Below are 8,102 nucleotides of genomic sequence, written 5' to 3' on the forward strand. Positions count from 1 at the left end.
TTTTGACTCTTCTCCTATCTTCAATCATGACATGTGATTGGCAATGAAATGTTGACCTCCTTTTCTCACCACAATTTTGAAATTGAATTCTTGTAGTAGTAGAAGCCATCGAGTGATCCTGCGGCCTATGGTACATGGCTGATTCACAAGATATAATAATGCTTGATGATCTGTGTAGAAGATAAAGTCAGTGGCTAGTAGATAGTGTCGAAATTTCTTCACACTATAGATAATTGCCAAGGCTTCTCTTTCTATTATTGTGTAATTCACCTCTGCATCATTTAGCTGTCTACTTGCAAAGTATACTAGGTAGTCTTTGTTGTGTTTTGCAAGTTGACATAACACACTCCTTGCTGCATAATTGGAACTGTCAATATGTACATGAAATTCTATGTCCCAATTTGGTGCCATTAGAACAGAGGCTATGATCAATCTCCACTTGAGGGTTTCAAACGCTTGTTCACATTCATCTATCCAGATGAAGTTGACTGTGGTAGCTTATATAGGGGCCTTGCAATCACGGCATACCTCAGTATGAATCTTCTATAGTAACCGACATGTCCCATGAAGACTTGGACTCCCTTGGCATTTAGGGGGGGGGAATTTCCATGAGTGACGATCTTTATTTTGTCCATGTCAGTTGCAATTCCATGTTGAGAGACTATGTGTCCCAAGACTACTCCGTGTGTGACTAGGAATTGGCATTTTAGAGGATTCAAGGAGATTGCATACTCCCTACATTTTTTAAGGACTTCTTCAAGGAATTTCAAGTGATCCTTTTTTCCTGAGTGTATGCACAAGTCGTGGAGGAAGACTTGTAGGAACTTGTTGAGAAACTCCTTGAAGGCGGTGTACATTACCCTTTGAAAAGTAGATGGGGCATTGCATAAGTCGAATGGCATGACTCTATATGAAAAAATGCCTCATTCTGTGGAAAACGCTGTCTTTTCCTGATCTTGAGGTGCAATTTGTACGTGGTTGTACCTGTTGAACCCATCCAAGAAGCTATACACTTTAGATCTTGCTACCCTTTCTAAAACTGTTTTAGTCAATGGTAGGGGATAATTGTGAAGATAGTGGAAAAGAAGGAAGGAGTCTCACTTGCGGCTTTCTCACATACACAATGGGGGAATACACACAAAGGTGGAGGCTGAAAACAGTTTTCCTCTTCTTAGTTGTGAAAGCCAAAAGAACTCTAGTACAAAGAAATAGAAGAACCCTATATGTGGGTCTCAAACCAAACTCAGCTAACTAAGGTGGCATACTAACTGAGCCACGAACTAAAGTACATAAGGATAGATGTCATCCAGCTATTATTCATGGGCAGTGTACCAACCGCATCTGCAGCTAACAAGTCGGTGACATAAATGCACAACGGTCACCCTGGCATATCACGAGTGGAGCTCGATATCTCAACACTCCCCCTCGAGCTCAATCCCAATTCTTGCACACCAAGTAGGTCTCTGAACTTGCGTAGCTTCTCTGTGCCCAATGCCTTCATGAATATGTCAGCTACCTGATCCTCTGTGCTGACATAAACTAGATCAATAAGACCTAGTAAAACCTTCTCCTGCACATAGTGATAATGCACCTCAATGTGCTTTGTTCTAGCATGATAGACTGGGTTATTTGCCAAGTGTATACTGCTCATGTTGTCACAATAAATGACAACTAGCCCATCTATAAACCTGATGCATATCATAAAGTAGCTTATGCAACCAAGCTACCTCACATGCAGCCATTGCTACACCCCTGTACTCAGCCTCTGTGCTCGACAAGGCAACTGTAGGCTGTTTCTTGCTGCTCCAAGTGACTGGAGCACTCCCAAAAGAGAACACATATCCACTGGTAGATCGTCTATCAGAAATACTACCAGCCCAATCAGCATCAGTGTATCCATGCAACTGTATCTGAACCCCAGCCTCATAAAATAGTCCATACTGCAATGTGGACTTCACATACCTAAGTATGCGTCTAGTAGCATCCAAATGCGGTTTCCTTGGAGCCTGCATAAACTGACTTACCAATCCGATAGCATAGCTCAAATCTGGCTTGGTAATAGTAATATAAATCAAACTTCCTACTATGCACCTATACATAGTAGGGTCTTCCAGAAGCTCACCTGCATCTACGCTCAGCTTCCACTACTACACACGGATCCTACTGCGACGTTTACGTACCGATGTTTAGTGCCCGCTTAGCGTTAATCATCGGTATGAAAAACGGGTTTCGTAAATCGTCGCTATATAGCGACTGTTGCTGAAAGTCGCTATATAGCGACTTTTACAAAAGTCGCTATATAGCGACACTGATACAAAATATTATAGCGACGTTTTTATAGAGAGGTTTTTTTTTTTTTATAGGCCTTAAAAGTTAGTTTTTTCCAATGGTAAATTTTTTTAAATTTTCATACATGTTTGAGCTCATAGAGAATAAAAAAATGAGAGCATGTACATCAAGCTTTGAAGCTCATATATTCATGTCCAAGTTTGAGATGAGAAAAATCAAATAAGAGCATTTACATCAACTGTTTCATCTTGAGCCAAGTCTAAGGCACCAAGCAAGTCTATCTCCAACTCTATACCGAGTTGATCTCCTATATCATCATCGTACTCTAGCATCGTACATTCACCTAAAAGTATTTGATCATCTTCTTCAATAAAGCTTAAGTGTGGTGATTGATCTTGATGATTGTTGTCTTCTTCATCAATATCGTGATCTCCATCCTCCTCCCATGCGATGTCATTCTGCGCATCTTCCTCTTGGCTCATATGGTGATCTACATCTTCTTCGCTAGATTCATCAATTGGATCCGGCATTGGTAGTGGCATCTCCATATCCACATCTCGATCTTCAAAAATTTGCTTACTTCGTGGTGCAACTTGGATCACGTACCACCATCTTGGATCAAAACGATCCGGATGAAAAACCACCTATATTGAAGATGGGTGCCAAATGTCGTCAATTATATATATGAAATTATGCTCAAGTACATGTATTAATGGACTTTAAAAACGAAAGCTTCGACTAATTAAATCATTAGTATGCACCTGCTCACAGTGCTCGGGAAGAACAAAAGTATCACTTTCATCGGTCCAATGTTTGGTGGCGTCTATTGCAAAGAGACCGCTACTATCTTTTCTCACTATCACATGGGGACCGTTGTAAGTAGTTCTAAACCATTTTACATCAAAAATGAAAATAGTAAATCGTCTGAAATCAATTTCATAGATGTCGCATATGGTTCCACAATAATCCAACTGTGAGGAGAGAAGATTGGTATCCGAAGCACTTGCTCGGCTATCTTTGAAGTTAGCCATGACTCCACAATCATACGTGACTCTCTTTGAATCGATGCGTTCCACACAAAAATGTCGTCCATATGACCATAATGCATTGTACTTTTTGTATTGTACTTTTCTGCTCCAAAGGAACTGAAATAGGCTTACAGCCTGTCATCCCATATTTGGACAGCATGTCCAATCCATACTACCTCTGCAAGAGCCGTATCCCACTTGGTGATCTAATCACCTCAATGCCCAAGAAATAACGCAGCTCTCCCAAATCCTTCATCTCAAACTTCTGCTTCAATAGCATTTTCACATGAAGGATATCTTCATCTCTATCACCTGTGATGATCAAATCATCAACATAAATGACAAGCATCATAATACCTTTCTCTGTTTTTCTCACATAAAGTGAGAAATCTGCCTTGGAAATTTGAAAGCCAATAGTGACAAGATACTATCCTATCTTGTCAGACCATGCTCTAAGTGCTTGCTTCAAGCCATACAAGGCTTTCTTCAACCTGCAAACAAACTCAGGATGAACAACATGAACATAACCTGGTGGCTGCTCCATAAAGACCTCTTCTTGCAAATCACCATGCAAGAAGGCATTCTTTACATCCATCTGATGTAAAGACCATCCCTTTGATGCAGCCATAGCAATGGCTGCTCTTATGGTTGCCATCCTTGCAACCGGGCTGAAAGTTTCTTCATAATCAATGCCATATGTATGTGCTTACCCCTTGACAACTAATCTTGCCTTGTATCTATTCACAGAACCATCTGCATTGTGCTTGATCTTATAAACCCACTTACAACCAATTGCATTCTTGTCTTTAGGCAAAGGCACCAATTCCCATGTAGCATTTACATCCAAGGCATCCATTTCTTCATCCATGGCTTTCTCCCATTTTTCATTTCCCATGGCTTGCTCAAAAGAAGTGGGTTTTGGTTCCTGTATCACTTTGACCATATAGGCATAGTGAATCGCTGTAAATCCATCATATTTTAGCCTATCCATAGGATACCTAACCTTAGTAGACCTGCGAAAAATAGGCTCACTTCCAGGTGCTCTCAAAACATCCCTGGTCTTCCTTACTCCAGGTGTAACAACAGAAGGAATACCCAACTCATCATCAATGCTCTGCTCTGAGCCACTGGATTCACCATCCACATAAGAGTGACCTGCATTCACATCAAACATGGGCTGATCTACCTTCTCTTTTCCTTTTCGTGATACCTGCGTATACCACTATCTGCATTGCTTTGAGGAGATTCTCCTGATCTCAATCTACCTATCCATGGCGAAGTATGTGAACAACTGCTAGAGGACACTGCAGGTCCACTGATATTTTGTGATTGCTGCTGTGAATTTTGTGCAGCATTACCATTTTGTGCATCTACATCAATCATCACATTTACTGGTTTATACCAGCTGCTCATCTCATCAAAAACAACATCTCTGCTCACTGTAAACTTACGAGTAGAAGGGTTATAGCATCTATACCCTTTCTGCTGCAGAGAATAACCAATAAAGATGCACTTCTTAGCTTTTGGATCCAACTTGGACCTCAACTCATCTGGCACATGAACATAGGCAATGCAACCAAAAATTTTCAAATGAGAAATATCTGGTTTCCTACCAGTATACATCTCCTCTGGCGTCATGCCATGTATTGCTGTAGTGGGAGTCCTGTGTTCATTATGTAAACTGCTGTAGCAACTGCTTCAACCCAATAATAATCTGGTAGGTCTTTTTCATTTAGCATGGCCCGAGATAGCTCTCCAATATGCCTGTTTCTCCTTTCTGCAAGTCCATTTTGCTGTGGGGTATGACTGCATGAATATTGCTGCTTTATGCCATGCTCATGCAGGAACCTTGCAAACTCATTTGAGAGGTACTCTCCCCCTCCATCTGACCTTAGGCATTTTATTTGCAGGCCTGTTTCTTTTTCAACCATAGCTTTAAAAGCTTTGAAATTCCCAAACACTTCACTTTTCTTTTTCATAAAATACACCCAAACTTTTTTGCAGTACTCATCAATGAAAGTGACAAAATAATGACAGCCTCTAATGGATGCAGCTTTAGTAGTCCACACATCAGAGTGGATTAATTCCAATGGCTTCTTACTCTCTTGAACATGTCTAGGAAATGGTCAGCAACCTTGAATTTAGGCAATCCTGCAACAATATTTTGGGCCTGCATTGATTTAAGTCACTGTACATTAACATGACCAATGCATTTATGCTAGATATCAATATCTACAACTACACCGGTCCCATGTGCAAACATTGCTGCACTCAATTCAGGCATGTCCGCATCCAACATAAACATCATGCCCTTCTTCTTTCCTTTTGCTATCAAGTGACCGTTATTTTTCATATCCTCAACAAAGCATCCATGAGGATTAAATCTGACTTGCGAGCCCTACTCAACCATTTGACCAACAGAAACCAGGTTCTTGGTGATATTCGGGACATGAAATACATCAGACAAGTATTTCTTTTTCCCATCCTGCATAGACAAAGGAATTTTACCAATCTGCACAATAGGATGGCCAGTATTATCACTAGTCTCCACAAATCCTGGTCTTTCCATTTTCCTTGCATCTTGCATCCATTCTGCATGTCATGTGGTTTGATGCACCTGAGTCAACATACCACACATCATTGCTTTCTTCTGCACTTATCATAGAATTGGTCATGTGCTGCACCATAAATAGATGCTCATTTCTATCATCACCTTGTCTACTAGAAGATGCATAATTCCCTTGTTACAATTTTCCATTCATGATGTCACTCTGCTTTTTATAGCAGTCTTTAGCCATATGACCCATTTTACCACAGTAGTAGCATTCAACATTGCTATTTGCATTTTGGCCTCTCTGCCATCCACCACGACCTCTTTGGCTCCCCCTGCCTCTAGAGTTACCATGTCTTCCTCCATAGGACTGGTTTCTTGAGTTTGCTGCATGTTCTGATTTCTACCACGGCCTCCAGATCGGCCTCCTCTACCTTTGCCTCTACCTCTTCCAGCATTTGAGTAGAAGAAAATTTCTTTTGAAGTTCGTCCTGAAGAAGATGCACCACCATTTCTCTGCTCTTCAGAAATTAGAAGAGCAAACAACTCCTCAAAATCAGGAAATTTTTCACAGACGGCAATGGATGTCCGGAACTGTGCATAATCCTTTCCTAGACCATTCAAGGTCACAGAAACTAAATCATCATCTTCCACTGGGGACCCAATGGAAGCAAGTGCATCTGAAATTTTCTTCACCTTCATGTGGTAGTCATTGATGCTCATATTTTCTCTCTGCACATTGTGCAACTCCTGCTTGAGCTGCATTTTCTTGGCTTGTGTATTTATGCTGTATATTTTTGCCAAAGTATCCCATGCCTCCTTTGGCGTACTTGCATTTTGAATATGCACAATCATAGAATCTGAAATACTGATAGACAGCCAGTACATAACTTTTCTGGCTCTCTCATGCCATCCTTTAAATGCTTGCATTTCTTGTTGATTGGGAACATTAGGAAGAACTGGTTCTTCTTCATTTCTTGTAATGAACTCCCAATAGCCTTTTCCCATAAGGAAATTTGTCATTCTAAACTTCCATGCTTGGAAGTTCTTCTTGTCAAGCTTTTCAGTGACAATCTGTGAAAGAGAATCAGACGCCATTACAGAACACTGCAAAATATTCTATCTCTGCAAAAAACACAGCTTCTGCCTCACAAGGGCAAATCTGCAAAACTGATGAAAGTGGTATTTGACCAGCATCAACAGGCAATAAGGATGATTCTATAACTCCCAATATCTCTGCGCACAGGCATACGATGCAATTTTTGCGGCAACTTTTCACCGACCTACAGAGCAGTGGTCGCACAGCAAAAACAGGGCCTTTTTCTCAGTGCTTGCGGAGAACTTCCGCCTCCAAAATGGGCCCCGAAAGGGCCTCGAATCAGAAAAATAAAGTCACTGTGGCTTTGCCTTTATCCGCAGCATATATTGCCCAATGGCCACACCGCGAAGGACATCTCAATCTGAGACAATGCACTCTTGCACTTTTCGGCTGTGCTACCTGCATAGATTTGCTCCCAAACTCGAAAAAGGAAAGCAACACTGGTCCTCTTACCAGGACACTGTGAACTTGGTTTGATTTCTTGAGCTCCTTACCACGAACTAGGCTCTGATACCATGTGAAGATAGTGGGAGAGAAGGAAGGAGTCTCACTTGCGGCTTTCTCACATAGACAATGGGGGAATACACACAAAGGTGGAGGCTGAAAACAGTATTCCTCTTCTTAGTTGTGAAAGCCAAAAGAACTCTAGTACAAAGAAATAGAAGAACCCTATATGTGGGTCTCAAACCAAACTCAGCTAACTAAGGTGGCATACCAACTGAGCCATGAACTAGAGTACATAAGGATAGCTGTCATCCAGCTATTATTCATGGGCAGTGTACCAACCGCATCTGCAGCTAAGAAGTCGGTGACATAAATGCACAACGGTCACCCTGGCATATCACGAGTGGAGCTCGATATCTCAATAATAATGATATCTGATTGTTGTTGCATTGACATTCTTGAGATTCACACATATTTCAAGCTTCTTGTTTTTCTTAGGAACAATCACAATTGGTGATACCCAATCAATATGCTCAATCTCATAAATGAAACCAACATCCAGTAATTTTTCTAGTTCTTCATAGACATGGGTGCCATACTTGGGATTTGTCGTATAAGGCCCACATACATTTGGTTTGGATCCTTTCCTTATTGGTATGGTATGTACTACAAGTTCTTGGGGTATTCTATG

This window comes from Dipteris shenzhenensis, chromosome 20, assembly GCF_047967505.1.
Source record: "Dipteris shenzhenensis isolate YYH24624 ecotype China chromosome 20, Dip_SZ_1.0, whole genome shotgun sequence".
NCBI lineage: Eukaryota > Viridiplantae > Streptophyta > Polypodiopsida > Gleicheniales > Dipteridaceae > Dipteris > Dipteris shenzhenensis.